Here is a 17,343-nt window from a genome sequence, read left to right as displayed (position 1 = left end):
CTACTGTACTCCAGTCTGGGCGACAGAATGAGACTCCAACTCAAAAAAAAAAAAAAGAAAAGAAAAGAAAGTGCAAAGTTCATCTAAATATTATCTAAATTATATATGGGGAGACTCAATATATGATTTGTCCTGAGGCAAATTCCTCTCCTATGAAGCTGTGAAATCAAACAAGTTTAAGTGCTTCTAAAACACAATGGTGGGACAGGCCAAGGATAGACATTTTCAATCTAAAAGGGAGACATAAGAAACAAAGTGATAACACATTCCAAGTGAAGTCCAAAATCTAACAGGGAAAACCATATTCAATATTTGTACTTGAGAATAATCTTCTTTGGCTCAATGTTTGCCTTCCAGCCCACTTGGTGAAAAAATTACCTCCATGGTAATATTGGTGAGATGACCCCACAGCAAATCCCTGCCTAGGTCCCTCCCCTGTGGTTGCTCTCTGCCTAGGCTTCTTCCACAAGGTAGCTATTTCAGTCCGGTGTCCTGTGCCTGAAGCTTCCAGAAGCTCCTTTCTTTGAAACTGAGATGGAGGTAACTATGCCCCCACCAGTCCATACCCTATGGGCCTATAGTGAGAATGGCAGCCCTAATGATTTCGGAATCACCCCGAGGTTCGTTCTTCTCGTGTCTTGAATAATAGAGCCTGGTTTCTGTTTAGATGTCTGATTCATACTAATTTCCTTATCAAATGGTTGCTTGGCTGCACACTTAGTGTTCTAATTTTTTCTAACTTGGATAGACTGAGAATTTTACAAATCTTTAAGTTCCTTCCTTTTTGCTTAGCAATTCACCTTTAAGTCATGTTTTGTTTGCTACTTGAATTTTATTATAAGTGGCTAGGAGGATCCAAGTCACATTTTCAATAACTCGCTTAGAAATATCTCCAGTTAAAAATCCAATTTCATATCTTGCAAGTTCTATCTTTAACAAAACTAGAACACAAACATAATTTAACCAAGTTCTATGCCACTTTTTAACAAGGATTACTTTGTCTTCATTTTCTAAAAAAGTATCTCTCATTTCTGTCTGAGGCCTTACCAGAGCCTTTACCTTCTGTATTTCTACCAGTAGCCTATTCATGATTACTTAAGTCAGTTTCTTCTTTAAGAAGACAGAAATTTGGTCTGCTGCTCTCCTCCTTTATTTCTGAGCCCTAACCAGAATTGCCTTTAAAATTCTGTTTGTAACAATGCACATTTTTTTTTGCATGAACATCAGAACTCTAACCATTACCCAGTTTCAAAGATGCTTCCACATTTCTAAATATTTGTTACAACAACTCTCAGTTTCTGCCTTAGCTTGTTCTGATTGTGTGATGGTTAATTTTATATAATTGTAGTCATGCCCATATAGCTGATAAGACATTATTTTTGTGTATGTCTGTGAATGTCTCAAAATGGCACTCCCTTCTTGAGCTAGGACATCTATCCTCTCTTGCTCTCAGACATCAGAATCCTGGTTCTTGGGGTTTTGGACCTTGAGACTTATACCAGTTACCTCCACTCCCAGCCCTAGTTCTTAGACCTTTAGACTTAGATTGGAAGTAACACCATCAATTCCATTGGTTCTCAGGTCTTCAGATTCAGATGGAATTACATCACCAACTTTCTTAGTTTTCCAGCGTGCAGATGACAGGTGGTGGGACTACTCAGCCTCCACTATCATATGAGTCAATTTTCATAGTAAATCTCCTCTTTTATATATATATCTGTATCTATATACAGCCATATACCATGTAGAAATATTTGGGTCAATCATGAACTACCTATAAGCTAGTGGTCCCATAAGATTATAATACAATATTTTCTATGTTTAGATATACAGATTTCATTTTGTTATAATTGCCTCAAGTATTCAGTACAGTAACACATTATATGGGTTTATAGTCCAGAAGCAACAGGCGATACTATGTAGACTAGGTGTGTAGTAGGTTATACTATCTAGTTTTGTGTAAGTACACTCTATGAAGTTTGTGCAATGACAAAAATCACCTAATAATGCTTTTCTTAGAAAGTTTCCCCATTGTTAAGTGATACATAACTCTGTATCTCTATCTATCTATCTATTTAACTATCTGTCCATCTATTATTTTCTACTGGCTCTGTTTCTCTTGAGAACCCTAGCAAACTCAGGCTGCTGTAACAAAAATACCATAGACTGGGTGGCTAAAACAGTGAACATTTATTTTTCACAATACTGGAGGCTGGGGAGTACAAGATCAAGGTTCTGGCAGATTCTGTGTCTAGTGAGGGCCTGCTTCCTGGTTCACAGGTGGCTGTCTTGTCACTGTTTTCTCACATGGCAGAAAAGAATAAGAGAGTTCTCTGGAGTCTCTTTTATAGGGCACTAATCCTATTTAGGTAGGCGTAACCCTCATGACCTAGCTACCTCTAGAAGGCATAACCTCCTTATACCATCACATTAGGGTTAGGATTTCAACACATAAATACACACATTCATAACACACTTCAGACATACATAACACACTATATGAACATAACTAGTTCTTCTGGATTTTCAATTCTTATTAATCTGGAGTGTTAAAAATAAAGACTTCTGAGCCACAAGATCCAGGGTGAAATATTAGCTTTAGAAATACGTAATGATGTAACTTTGGGAAAGAAAGATAGCCTCTCATAATATTAGTTCTTACATTCCTGTGTTGATATGAGAGCTAAGTGATAAAATATATTTAATAAGATATGAAGATTAAGTCATATAATACTTTAATCTTGGCATAAAATCTGCTTGCTGCTCAGGAAAATTATTATGGAGCTTGACCAACCAAACCCTTGTGTCACTTATCCAATGTTTCTACCTATGTTTCTACCTATGTTTTGTGATGTCACCATTCAGAAGATGGTTTTCAGATCCAGTGGATCTTAACTACTTCTGCCTAGAAGTGAGACAGATAACTCAAATCAGATATATTTGACTGATAATAGTCCATAATCTCAATTACAAGGGACCCCAAAAATATAAAGAGTGTTGTAGTCCATTCAGGCTACTATAACAAAATACCTAGACTGAATAATTTATAAACAACAGAAATCAATTATTTATATTTCTGGAGGCTGAGAAGTTCAAATTCAAGGTGCCAGCAGATTTGGTGTCTGGTGAGAGCTTGCACTGCTTCATAAATGGCTTCCTCTACCTGAGTCCTTAGATAGCAAAAGGGGTCAATAGCCTCTTCCAAGCCACTTTTAAAGGAAATAACAATTTCATTTGTGAAGTCAGAGCCCTCATTAACTAACCACTTCCCAAAGGCCTCAACTCTTCATACCATCACCTCCTGGGCTAGGTTTCAACATATGAATATTTTAGAAACACAAACATTCAGACCCAGCAGAGGTGAACATGGATAGTCAGTGAACAGTAAATGTTTCTGCTTTTTCTGATTGGTTTTTCATAACCTCAGCAAGTTATTTGATTTTCTTAATCTTAACTGCTTATCTGTAATGTGAGACTAATTAAAGACTAGGACGAGTTTTGTTTTTCATGTGCTCTCAGAGAAGTCTGTACTGACTACAAATCATACTATTGAAAGAACTTGTACTGTTTCCTGAACTGTTCTCAGTCTCAGTTTTTCACTCTTATATGACAATAAAACTATTGAGAGAATTAAATATGATTTAATTGTTTTATTACACTTCCTGGAGTACAGAGTAAGTGCTCAAAACCTGTTAGCTAACCATGATTATTTAACTAATTTAAACACATCCAGTATTATTCACTGATAATTGTAATTGTAGAAAGAGAATAAAAGTAATATGTAAATGTGATCATGCTCATCTTCATAAAAACTCTCAATACTTTTTAAATATTCTGTTTGTTCTTTTTTGCTCTAAGATTTATTATTGGAGACAGATATTAATATTCGGTTTCCTATACTTTCAAATGGGCCTTTTAAAAAATAAAGTATTATGCACCTAGTAATTGTGCATAAATGTTTGTTTACTAAATGCCTAGCAACATAATAAAGCTGTTGGATTTGATAGAACTTGCAGACCATAAACACCATGTATTTCATGAACTCTCCTTGTACTTCTAGTAAGTATAATTATTTCTTGACTGCCCATGAAATAACAAATTGAGCAGTGGAATTTGTACTCTGGAAGTTAGATAACCTCTTTATTACGGAGCTTAAAACCATGACAATTCAGCAGTTGAATGTTTTGAGGGTGTATTTGCTGTTTTGCCAAAGTAGAAAGAGCAGAAGTGAAACATCATGAGAAGAAAGACTATTTTGTTTCTGATCTTGGGGGTTCTTGGGGCATACTATGTTTATACACCTTTCCCAGATAATATTGAGGAAATTTGGAGGCTTATATGGATAACTTCATCTGTGCAAATTATAACAAATGTGGTAAGTTCAGAATTGTATTGCCTTTGTGAAAAATATTTTAGTTTAATCAGAAAAATATAGTTACCTGTTTTATCGTTAACAATTTTTTCAAACTATCTTGGAGATTTGTTCTTTAAGTGTGTCTGCTGATTTAAAAAAACAAAAACCAAAACAACCAGCAAGCAAAATCTTTGATTATTCCTTAAGGCAGATTCCTAATAGAATGAATATGAAGAAAGTATCCAAGTTGTTTTAATTTCAAATATTAAAAAACAAAGTGTGCTGAGTGAGAAAAATAAAAAAATAGCCGGGCTCGGTGGCTCAGCCTGTAATCCCGCGCCTTTGGGAGGCTGAGGTGAGTGAATTGCCTGAGCCCGTGGGTTCGAGCCCCACCTGGGCAGTGAGATCTCATCTCTGCAATAATCAAAAAATTAGCCGGGTGTGGTATTGTGCACCTGTAGTTCCAGCTACTCGGAAGGCTGAGGCGGAAGGATTGCCGGAGCCCAACAGGTCAAGGCTGCGGTGGCCGGGAGCAGCCACTGCACTCCAGTCTGGGCGACAGAGTGAGACTCCAACTCAAAAAAAGAAAAAAAGAAAAAAATCTAACTGTGGGTCTCATGTCATCAATAATGTCAGAACTGAAGCATTTTGAGCTTCGGAAAAGCTAGTATTGAACAGCATTGTAATTGGTTGTATAGAGTTCTTGAATTCAGACATGAAGATGCATTTTTACTGAAATATTCTGTAAAAAGGCCAACTGGCAAAAGGCCGAGGGAAATGAGGCATATATTATTCTCACTTGGAGGAGGGTGAGCTGCCAAGGTGACAGGCAGCTGCCTGGCTGACTGTCCCTGGCCTACACAATGACCCCAGAGACCTGTCATTCTTGCATGAGGCTAATTACCTGGAAATGAAACCATACATCATTTCCTTTCAACGTCTTTGCAGTGAATTGCCTCCTTGTAGCAAATATCAATATATATATTTACATATATATTTAAGCACTTGCCTCACTGTCTCTTTTCTGGCACTATTGTTAGATTTTAAGTGTTTCAGCATTCTCTTCTAGCATTTGATGCCTCTCTGAATAAATGTGACACATACCTTATTTCCAATTACTTATACATATTAATGCATGTATATAATATTTATAAATATGAATATACATACAATTTATATATCTAACTTATATCTATATATTGCTACAATTTATATATACAGCTAATCTATTGTTCTATAGATACAGGAATAGATCAATATAGATATAAAACCCTCCTTTATATTTTCATCTATTTTTTTCTTTCCAACCCTACTAAATCTTCTAGTTCTGGGGTTCCCAACCCCCGGGACCACAGACCGGTACCCATCCATGGCCTGTTAGGAACCAGGCAGCAGGCAAGAAGTGACCAGCAGGTTTGTGGACTAGGTCAGCATGGCCATTAGATTCTCATAGGAGCGTGAACCCTATTGTGAACTGCACAGGTGAGGGATTTAGGTTAAGAATCTGATGCCTGATGGTTTCCCCACCTCTCCCCCAAGTCTGTGGGAAAAAATTACCTTCCACAAAATTGGTCCCTGACACCAAAAAGGTTGGAGATTGCTGCTAGTCCATTACTGACTGTTGTTAACAAAGGAAAGAGTCGCTCTTTACCAGTGTTATCTTCCACTTTAGAAATTGGTTTGTTTTAAGGTCAATTACCTCTAGATCCTCCTTGGTAATTCTGAGCTTTTTAAGCTTCCTATCCCAGTAATCAAGTGTTGTTATTTGTTACTCTTGTTGGAAAGAATCTTTAATCATAGCAAGGCACTTTCATTTTTGATGCAAACAGCATCTTTTTCTGGGATCCATTACCTTTAGGGCCCTCGATTCCCCTGTTTTCTTTCATACTGGTCTGCCAGCAACTATTTTCTGGGCAGTTCTGCTGGTTTCAGTTGCTTTGGTCCAATACTGTATATAATTTGTGGTTCATGAGTTTTCTGTGACTCGTAGTTTCTTTGAAGAAATGGAGTTTATCACCATGGTTATTGATGTTTTGCTTACTTTCGTGTTCTGTGATCTGCAGAAGAAAAGTGTAGATTTATAAGAACTTAAAGCCCTCACTTTCTTTTTTTAAACTAATTTATTTGCCATAGTACATCAAATGACCACATAATCCGGCATTTTTATTTCAAAACCTCTATAAGATCCATCATCCATTAATGAAGTAGCCAAATTTCTTCCAATCCCTTACCCTCTGCTCCCCCCCCAAAAAGGGGGGGGAATCCCAACAACTTGCTTGAATTTATTGCTATCTAGTCCTAACTTGTGCTTTCCTAATCAATTTGAGCACACGATAAATGGTAATTCAAACTTTGAATAATTTGGTGATGTGGATAAATGGAAGTCACTGAGTAGAATCAGCACTCAACTAGTCTGTGATGCAGCATCGTCTCCTAGAATAGAATGTTCATATGTTTAGCTACATTGTCAGTGCTGAAAGACTGTTCAGCGTTACCCTGGGAGAACTCTGAGGTTTCATCTAGACATGGTAAGAAATAACTCTTCAATCAAATAACACTGTCAGACCTATCCCAGATGAGGGATTATTAGTACTTGTGAAAAGAGTTTTCTGCTTTTATATCAGATTGTAAGAATTTCTTTAGTTGCTTCGGGACAGTTTGAATCTTTTAGGTTTAGGGTCATTTCTTTAAAAAAAAAAGTTAGTTTTCTCAGATTCTTTTCTTTTGCTTCATTTGCTATTGATTCTCCCAGGTCTGCTTACGTCTTTTTCCTGGGACAGACTTCTCAAAGACACTGGTTGGCCTTCAAAGCATTAAAACTTTGAAGTCCAAAGATCATTTGAGTTTCCAAACTGCTGAGTAACTACACTTTATAATCAAAACTCTAACTTCTAAAATACTGCTTCTCAACTTTAAATCATCAGAAACTCAATTTTAACTTTTCTTAGGTAATAGATTTTTATATGGCAGATTAAGATTCTCAAGACATAATTTCATATATACACTGAGGGATATAATTCCAGAGTTAGTCAGAATTTTCTTCTTTATCATGTGATGTTTCAAAGTTACTATAAAAGTTATTTTTAGGTTATAAAGTAAGAGTAAGATGATCTGTATGTCCGTTAGGCAACTTCTCTAGTTCATCATATTTCATAAAAAGAAGACAATTAAAGAAACTGTAAAACTCTTGTCATTAAATTCGGATTCCAGACATAGGGAAAGCTTTTTGAACACTTAGTCTTTTGTTATACGTTTATGGCAGTTTTTGGTAGAATTTGAAAACTTGTGATGTTATAAAACCACCTTTCAAAATTTTATGCTTAGTACTTTTTTATACAACATGTTACAATTACTACATCTATAACTAAATTTCTATCCTTAGTTTGTATTATATATACCATTCAGTATTATTTTAATAAATTATTTCTTTGAAACATAACAATCTCATTCTTTACAAAAAAATAATTGAGTCCAGTGATTTATGTTTTGGAAAAAGTCTTGTATTTTCTGGACTTAACTTTGATTTAAAGCCACAGAGGACCAACTAAATTAGCATCAATTACTTCTGTGGGGAAAATGGTCACACATATTTTATGTGAAATGTCATAGAAATTTTAAATGTATTTTTAAAAATTAAGTAAATAAATACTCAAGACCTCTCACGTTTCTATGTTAACATTTAAAATCAGCAGGCCTGGCATTTATGCTATTTCTTCAAATTTTTTTGTTAATCTACTGGAGCACATTTGCCACAGTTGCACTCAGCTGAAGCATAGATAAACATCATTTAAAACTTTGTAGAAACAAAGATGATAGAAGATGTTTCACTGGATGTATGAGTCTCCATCCTTTCTGTGAATCACAAGCAAGAAGGTGACACCTGGGCACACGCAGAGATGTCTATGTGTGGCAAGTGTCCAGGATATGGCGAACACTTTATTATTGCTGGAATAATGAGCCTCCCAGAACCTGTCAGACACTGACTAAGCACTTGCATTTCACTCTCACCTACATAAAGTTCTACTCTTCTGGCTGCCATTCTAAGATTATGGCAGTGATTTCTTGAAGTAGTGTGTAATTTGAGAGTCTAACTTCTAAAATCCCTTTGGGACAGCTGCTAGACACTCATAAGCAGAGAGGACATTTGTTTGTCCCTGGAACATCTCTCCAGATGTAGCATGAGATGGCAGGGTAATGGAGTCAGCCATGGAAAACAACCATCTACTAGATTCTGGAATGGGCCCAAGGCAACACCAGGTCTAGTTTTCTGCTCCATGCTTTACAGCCACGAAAGTTCTATAGATACTGAAGGATCTTTGACCACTGTGCCTCCAGTCACCCTCTCTCTACTTTGGGCCTTTCATGATAATGATGGTCACTAAGGGACTGGATATTGGCTGGTCAGAAGTGACCACTGGCCCACATGCAAGGACTTTATTGCTTGTGTGGACATGAACAGGTCTCTTATTAACTTCTTTTATCTCAATATACTTATCTAAAAAAACTATAAATATGTTAATATTTACCAAGTTTTACTGAAAACTAAATGGGTTTATGAAGAGAAAGCAAGTAACTGGAAATATATTAAAAACTTATTAAATATGGTAGTTATCTACATCTTTCTCCATACAATTGCCAGTATTATTGCTGAGTAATTGTGATTTTACTTCCAGATACAATGATATAAAAATTTTTGCAGCTAAAGTTTGGCAATATTGAAAAAAAAAAATTGAAAATCATCCAAATAACATTTGTAGAAAAATAACTAAAAGTTTTATAAATTTCAATTAGATATAGATATAGATATAGATATAGATATAGATATAGACATAGATGTAGATATGCATGTGAATACAGATTTGGGCATGGGTTAGGTATAAATTCAAATAAGATATACTGCAGGGGGTGCCAAAAAACATATACACATTTACATAATCAAAATGTCTGGATCCTGACAGTAACCACTTTGAGCACCTCCTGTAATTGCAGAAGTCAAATATGACTTGTACTTACTTTTATTGTCAGTATATATTAAATATTACAATTTTAATACAGTTTTTCCTTCCTTAAAATATGTATACCTTTTTGGCACCCTCTCACTGTGTATAAGTATATATATAATACATTATATAATATTATAAATTTGTTGATATATCTATCATTTATCTGTTAGTTGGTTACTTGCTGCTTTTGATTATAACTAACTTCTTAACTTCAGAAAAAAACTGATAACAACTCCTGAATATATGTCCACATCATAACGTTATTGATTTTTGGATGCAATTAGTCTGAGACAACATTAAACTAAATAATAAAGAGTCATAACTGGAAAAGAGCTTTCAATGTATAAATTAAAAAATTATGGATTGTGTGCACTTTAACTTAAAGATTATGCGTCAAAAAATAATTTAGTGGTTTAAGTATTTGCTTCAGTCATTATATTTAATCACTTATGTACTTATCATATGCATGCCATTTATTATATTCCTGGCTAGTTAGAACATATTAAACTGCTGGTTAATACTGTGAAGAAAGAATGGAAAACTGTATTCTCAAAACAACTCCCCACAGTGTCGCCTCAACAGATCTTACCAAGATAAGTTTAACCATATAGCCTAAGAAATTTAGTTAGCTTCCAAATAAAATGTTTTTTGGAAACACCTATGGAATTTCTTTCCTTCATTCAGAATTTTGATCACATTGCTTTGGCCTTTCTCACTGTATTTAAAAAGTTCAACATTCACAATTTTCAGAGTTAACTGATTAAGATCAAATGGAGCATTTGTCATAAACTTTTTCCATATTGATCAATAAGAATTTATCCTACTTCTCTTCTTTCCTGAGAACACTATTCAGAATCTTTCCTCATTCTGCCTTGAATTAGAGCTTATTTATGAGTAGAGTTGGGCTTTGCCTTAGAGTCTATGAATAATGCAAACTGTATCACAGTCATTTTGAATCAATCACACCTTCTAGCTCTATGCTTTGCCATAGTGGTAATTCGGTACATTTTGTTATGCTGTAATAAAATCAATTGCATTGAAGACCCAGTCCCTACCAAAAGAAACTTACACTTCAGGTATTCCTGTGAGGCTGGCCAAAAGACAGTCCCTGCAGAGATGTCATTGCTACCAACTTGAGTTCTCACAGAGATCTCTGGGGATTATGGTCCCTGGTCCTCTTAAAGGGGACTCTCATCAGTGAACGTGCCAAGCCAATAAACACTCAGGTTAAAAAGAAGTAATTTCAATGTTTCTTTTTCTTTGAATTCTGGCGTCTAATCTTTCTTAAATTTATCTACTGTTGAGACTGGTTCTGTTGCTTCTGCTAAGGGAGTCTTGGTGGGATTTGGGAGTTCAGATTTACCAAAATCCATACAGATGTTTCTAATCCAGTACTCAGAATAGTATTTAGATATGCATGTTAGACCAAATGTTGGCTTTCAACTAAGATATCCAGTAGAATTGCAAATTCACTTGGCGTTGCAATTCCACAATCTGCAAAATCAAACTTGGGTTCAATTTTCAGACAGAGATATAAGAGCAAAAAGATTTCTTTCAGAGAAGGTATAACAGTATCTACTTTCCTGACTGTGTTTTAAAACGAAAAACTAAAATCCCTAGAATGTAATTTTTATTTTCTTAAAACTTTCAACTGTAGTCACTGTTTGAACTCATCATTTTCTCTGTAAAATTTTTTTGCAACAGCTACTTGTTCTTTCAAAATGACAGGTGTTAAACTAAATAACCGGTTTGCTATTGCATTTTATGCATTAACAGAGTATCATTTTATATTGGCAATGAGGCCATTACTATCTTTAAATCTAACCAGGTTAAATATCTAATTCCAATATATCTTAAATATTTTCTCTCGCTCTCTTTCTCTAAGAACTCTTTTTAGCCTGTGTTCTCTGTCCTCTTTTTAGCATTCTATCTCCTTTTCAGTACTCATGCAAAGTTTGCTTACTGTTTGAAAACTCCTTCCCAATGCTCATATCCAGGCAACTAGTTGACCCACTAACCACTGGCAAAGATCTTTTGTACACATATTATAGTTTTGTCAGAACACAGATACTACTATATGTGGCTCATTGGGAATTGATTCAGAATCAATAATTTGGGATACACAATCTTTAGAATGGGGAAGTGAAGGAAAGTCACCAATAATTTCAGCTGCCTGCATTATTGAAGTAAGTGGCAATTCTCAGGAGGACAACCAGAAGCATTGCCAGTCACATATTTGTCAATGACTGTGTGAAGACCCACAGTGGTACAGAGAAAATAATGGGTTTTCTTTTATTTTCTGCCCTCTAAATGTTATGAGAGCCTCTCTGTGGCATAATTTAATCTATATTTACACTAGTAAAGAGTTCTGGGAACTCTATTTCATTGCTTCCGTATTGGGGAACAGAGCAGGCATGATTCATTGTTGAAAATAGACATTTTTGCGTTTTTTTGTTGCTTATATTTAAACGTCATATAATGGTAAAGAAGTTGACCCAGCTGTTTGATCACCTAGCTCTGAAGTTCATATGTTTTCAATTTAAGACTGAAAGATAATTCTCCTTGATTCTTGTAATTCCAACATTCTAGGTCCATTATGATGGACCTCAAAATCTCTTTTTTAAAAAGAGAAATCTCTTTTTTTTCATACATCCTCAAAATCCCTTTTTTTCATACATCCTTGTGTGGACTTGACCTTCCAGCTTTAGCAAACTACATGCATTTCTCTAATTGCCACAGAATTGTCCCTGTGGCTATTGTTTCGGCCTAGGATGAGATTTCTTTTTTGTTTGTTTGTTTGGCCAAACTTTACTCCCTTTTCTGTATTCACATTAGAGTACATCTATTATTTGAAAACTCCTCTCCAATTTTTATGTCCAGGTAACTAATTGACTCATTGACCAATAGTCAAGTTTCTTTATACATATATGACATGTGTAGTTGTTCTGTAACTGTGTATATACACTTCTCCCACTTGACTCTGAGCTTCTGTAGAGTAGAGAACTTTTCCTTGTACTCAAACTATCAGCATGGAATCTGTCATGTTGTAATCCCTCAATCATTCTTTCATTTTTTTTTAACCTGAAGCAGCTATAGTGGTAACATAGCTTAACCTCCAGCATTTCTATGTTCTTCAGATTCACCTGTGAGAAATGACACAGGACCACTGGAAGCACAATTGCCTACTTCTATGTTCATAAACAACATTGGCATTTGATATTTGTAATATAGTGTTCCTCTCTCTCTCTCTCTCTCTCTCTCTCTCTCTCTCTCAGGCTTTGTTTGTTGAATTCTTGGGAATCAACCGCTTCATAGATATTGTAGCATTCTTTATGAGCTTTCAAGAAGTCCCACCCACATCTGATGAAAATGTCATTGTGATGGAGACAACTTTCAACAATGTTCCTGTCCGTGTATACCTGCCAAAATGAAAGTCAGAGATAGGAAGAAGAGGTTTATTTTATATTCATGGTGGTGGTTGGTGTTTGGGGAATGCCGGTATGTGCTCCTTGTTGAAAGTTTTAGTGTATCATATAGCATACATTTTATTGAGATGTTGACTCCAACATATCAAGATATCAACATAGAGGTCAGATAACAAAACACTTCAGCTGTCTGAAATTTATTTCTTTGGTTTAGAGGAACTATTTAAAATCTCTTTCTGAGATTTAAACAGCAAAATCTGTAGCAAGTCTCAAGTAAGAAGATAAAATGTTACACAAAATTAGAAATTTATTACTAATTGTAGATTTGATGGAATGTTGCAGTAAAAACCAAAATGAAGTGAGTTGAACAGTGAATGAAACATGAGGAAATGGAGTGCTGACTCCAATCTTTCAATAAGTTTAAACATGAAGAAAATAAGAAAGAAGGTATTTGATGGAAAGGAGGCATAGCGTTGAATAAGGGTATTTTATTTTTATTTTATAAATATATATCTATTTTGTTTAATGCATTTTGTATATTTATGTAAATACATATGATATTTTACTATATAGGCTTTTATATGAAATATAAATATATTATTTATAGATAAATATGTTTATATCCTATGCATTTTATATTTATCAATGAGAGGTCTATGATAATGTTTATAAGTTGGTAATAAATTGAGGTATGTTGGAGAAATGTGAGAAGAAGGTGTTGAGGGAAGGGATAGGGGTTCACCTGATGCAGAGATTATGGAAAGGAATTGGGGTCAACACTGAGGGGAAAGGATTGCCAATACCCAGAAGGAGGAGCATATCTTTATATATGACTGAAGGAAAAGATGTATTGATGAGTATTGATGTAGATTGCGGATGTTAATTGGAGCAGTACATAGGGGTGATTTTGTCTATCACTTTCTAAAAGTTCAGGTAGTAATGTAATCAGTTGACAAACTGCAGTGATGTTTCTAACTCAAAATCTGACTGTGACATAACAGAGTTGCTGCAAGACTCTCCTGCCCAAAGCACTTCTTTGAAAACTTTTTCATCAAAGTTTCCCTGAAGGGTGAGAGTATGTGTACCAAGGTAACGGAACTACATAAGAGTAAACCCTGAAACAAAATAGCATTTGCCTAATGCTTTCTATTTTCATACTAAGGAAAAACATAAACATCTGTATTTTAATTTAAAATATAAGCATGACTTTTTGTAATAAAGTTCAAATAAAAGCTTGAGACTTAGTGTGTACTTAACATATTAAGAATATTCAGCACCTGATTTTGGAAACATCACAGGATAATATCTACTCCTCTTTTTGTGGCCCCCAATATATGGTCTTTGTAAGACCCTCCTATTCTGCCAATTCTAAAACTGTATAATTTCTTCCAACACTTCTTGCTGCCAAATTCTATTTTATCGTCTCAAAATTTTCTCATTTGCAAAAGGGAGCACTTGCTCAAGCCCAAGGGCAAACATGTGTGACCCATCCCCAATCGATATGCATGCAACAAAACAAAACAAAACAAAAAGCCCAAAACATCAGAAAGCACATTCCTTCTTGTCTGCCTAGAAATTATGAATCCATAAATCAAGTCTCAGATCATCCTACTTCTTGTTTACTCTTCTCTATCTCTCTTTGGCAGTTTCTGTGAAGTGGAATACTGTTTCCAAAGAGCACTCTTTGTACCCTCCGTTAAAGCAACTATCATTTGGCATTACCGCTTTTGGTTTATATGCCTGCCCCTCCCTATCCCCGTCTCCAGCAGGGAATTAATGTTTATGTGTTTGTACTTTCAACTCCTAATGCTGGCTAAAAGAAGAAAATAGAGATCAATCTTGAGGAGAGTAAAGCTGACTTTCTACTGAAAGAAACACTCATCAAGTCACTTGGCAGTCTCTGATTTTTTTTTTTATTTCAGCTTTTTTTGATTACAACTTTCTTTCAAGACGGACAGCTGATAGGCTTGATGCTGTTGTCATTTCAACCAAGTAAATGCACTGTCAGTTTGTTTGGTTTTGGGCTAAGAGCTTTATATAGAAAATGCTCTCAGTTTTCCTGGTCATTGAGTGGTTATGCCAGGAGAGTATCAAGTGAAACAGAGTGAGCATAGAGAAAGTGAACTTGAGCAAGACAAGAACAGAATCTGAAAGTTAGAACAAACAGGAATCAAAACCAGGAAGTCTAGAAATAGTTACAATAAAATGAAACTATTGCACCTCATGGACAAATGGACTCTTCTGGATTTTTTTTTTTTTTTTTTAAGTCAGGGTCTCGGTTGCCCAGGTTGGAGTATAGTGGTACAATCACTGCTCACCACAACCTTGACCTCCTAGGCTCAGGTGATTCTTTCACCTCAGTCTTCTGAGTAGCTGGGACTTACAGGTGCACATCATCACACCTGGCTAAATTTTTTTGTTTTTTTGTAGAGACAAGGTCTCCCTATGTTATCTAGGGTGGTTGAACTCCTGACCTCAAGCGTTCTTCCTACCTTGGTCTCCCAAAGTGCTGGGATTACAAATGTGTGCCTCTGTGCCTGGACTCTAGTCTAGTTTTCATTATCAGAGTGAATGAAAACGAGGGCTTCAGAATCGGAGAATCAGACTCAAATTTGTTTGTAAAATTACTTCTATGACTTTGTGCAAGTTGAATACTATTTTTTTTTTTAGCTCAGTTTCCTCTCAGGAAACTGAGAGTTATAATATTTTCTACATAAAAGGTTGTGTTGAGGATTAGAGGTAAAGTTAATTTAAATAAATACAGTGTATGTCACAGTATAGTCCTTCATTAAAAGCAATTAATCACTAAATTACACATGGGAACACAGGTAAAATCTATTCTTGAAAAGCATTCAAGATCAATAGAAAAAGAAAGCGGCTGTGAAAGGAATCTAGCAGTGACCAACATGCCAAATTAATCATTAGGATAAATTAGAATGAAAAATTACTAGGATTTTAAAAAATTTATTGGTTACTACCAAAGTGTAATTATTTTTTTTTAAATATCGCAATTGGGAAGACATTTAGCTAGGAGAACTTAACAACTTTTTTTTTCCTTAAGCTTAATTTAAATTTTGTATTCAAGGTTTTATTTGTCTAAATAATATTTGCAAAAGTTTCATATCAAGCATCATTATAAGGATGAAATCTGTCTTTGGATTTATAATGACCCCAAATATCAGATTTTTCTAGAGAACTATGTCGGTTTTGAGTTTAGGGTTAGAACAAGCACATCCATTTTTTAAAAATAGAAATAATTAACTTAAAATTGCTATTCTGTCTACAGCTACAGACTAGCACCTAAATATCATTTTCCAAATCAATTTGAAGATGTGTATAATGCATTAAAGTGGTTGTTACACCAAGATGTTCTTGAAAATTATGGCATAGATCTGAGATAATTGGTATTTCTGGAGGCAGTGCTGGTGGAAATTTAGCTGCAGCAGTGACTCAACAGGTATGATGCTTAAATTTTTTATATTTTTTTTTAAAAATCCCATATTTAAATATACTTCTTTCAGTCACTAAAACATTAATGCAAATATGTTAATATCTTGATATATTAGGTATTAGAGGTTCATATTAGAGAACATTTATATACCCAGTGCATCTGTTCCTACCTCATGTGAAGTTTCTTGTTTTTTTGAGTTGGGATCTCACTCTGTTGCCCAGGCTGGAGTACAGTGTCAGGATAAAGCTCACCACAGTCTTGACCTCTGGAGCTCAGGTGATCCTTCTGCCTCAGCTAGGACTACAGCCATGCGTCACCTTCCCCGGCTAATTTTTTTGTTTTTTGTAGAGACGAGGTTTCACTATGTTGCCCAGTCTGATTTCAAACTCCTGGCCTCAAGCAGTTCTCTACCCTCATGGTCTCCCAAAGTGCTGGGATTATAGGCATGAGCCACTGTGCCCAGCCTGGGTGTCTTTTCATTCTTTCTTTCTTTCTCTTTTTTAATAAAATGATAAAATACTCTTTTTAGATCATTGATTTAAACATGATAATTATGGTCGGTTAAGTACTACACTGTTTTATTGTTATATTAGGGGATATATAAGTGCGAAACTAATCAATGACACCAATCACCATGACTAGAGAGTCAGATGATTCCAGTATTCTTCAGTGGAGCATGCTGAAACTTGCATAAAAACTTTTGCTAACAGATAATCAAATTGCCCATAGAAAAAAATGTTAGCAGGTTCATAGACACTATTTACTTACAAAAGGAATTATAATTTTCATATATTAATTATTCACACTATTTATATGACAGTTAAAACTGTACACCTGTTAGCTACCAATGTAAAGTGCTACATAATTATAATTAGCTTACTAGATTATGGGAAAAATTATTTTTGACCTGACTTAAGAAATGAATCAAGCATTGGTGTAGACTTTGCAAATTAGTGTCTACAATTTAATAACTGACTGTAATCATAAATATTGCACATAAGTTGTGCAATTAAAATGTTGCTGTTGTTTTTACTGGCTTTATTGTTTATTTTGTACACTTTTTTTTTTGAGTTGGAGTCTCACTCTGTCACCCAGACTGGAGTGCAGTGG

At 35.1% G+C, this 17,343-nt stretch overlaps 1 pseudogene; it reads left to right on the top strand.

Annotated features, from left to right (window-relative positions):
- Positions 1-4,237: 4,237 nt before the first annotated feature.
- LOC103256304 overlaps positions 4,238-17,343 on the top strand; it is a 19,050-nt pseudogene continuing 5,944 nt past the window's right edge.

Source organism: Carlito syrichta, unplaced genomic scaffold (genome assembly GCF_000164805.1).
Source record: "Carlito syrichta isolate Samal-C Ts95f unplaced genomic scaffold, Tarsius_syrichta-2.0.1 Scaffold289212, whole genome shotgun sequence".
Classification (NCBI taxonomy): domain Eukaryota; kingdom Metazoa; phylum Chordata; class Mammalia; order Primates; family Tarsiidae; genus Carlito; species Carlito syrichta.
Note: the sequence above shows the minus strand (reverse complement) of the source record. Positions and strands in the feature narration are given on the sequence as shown.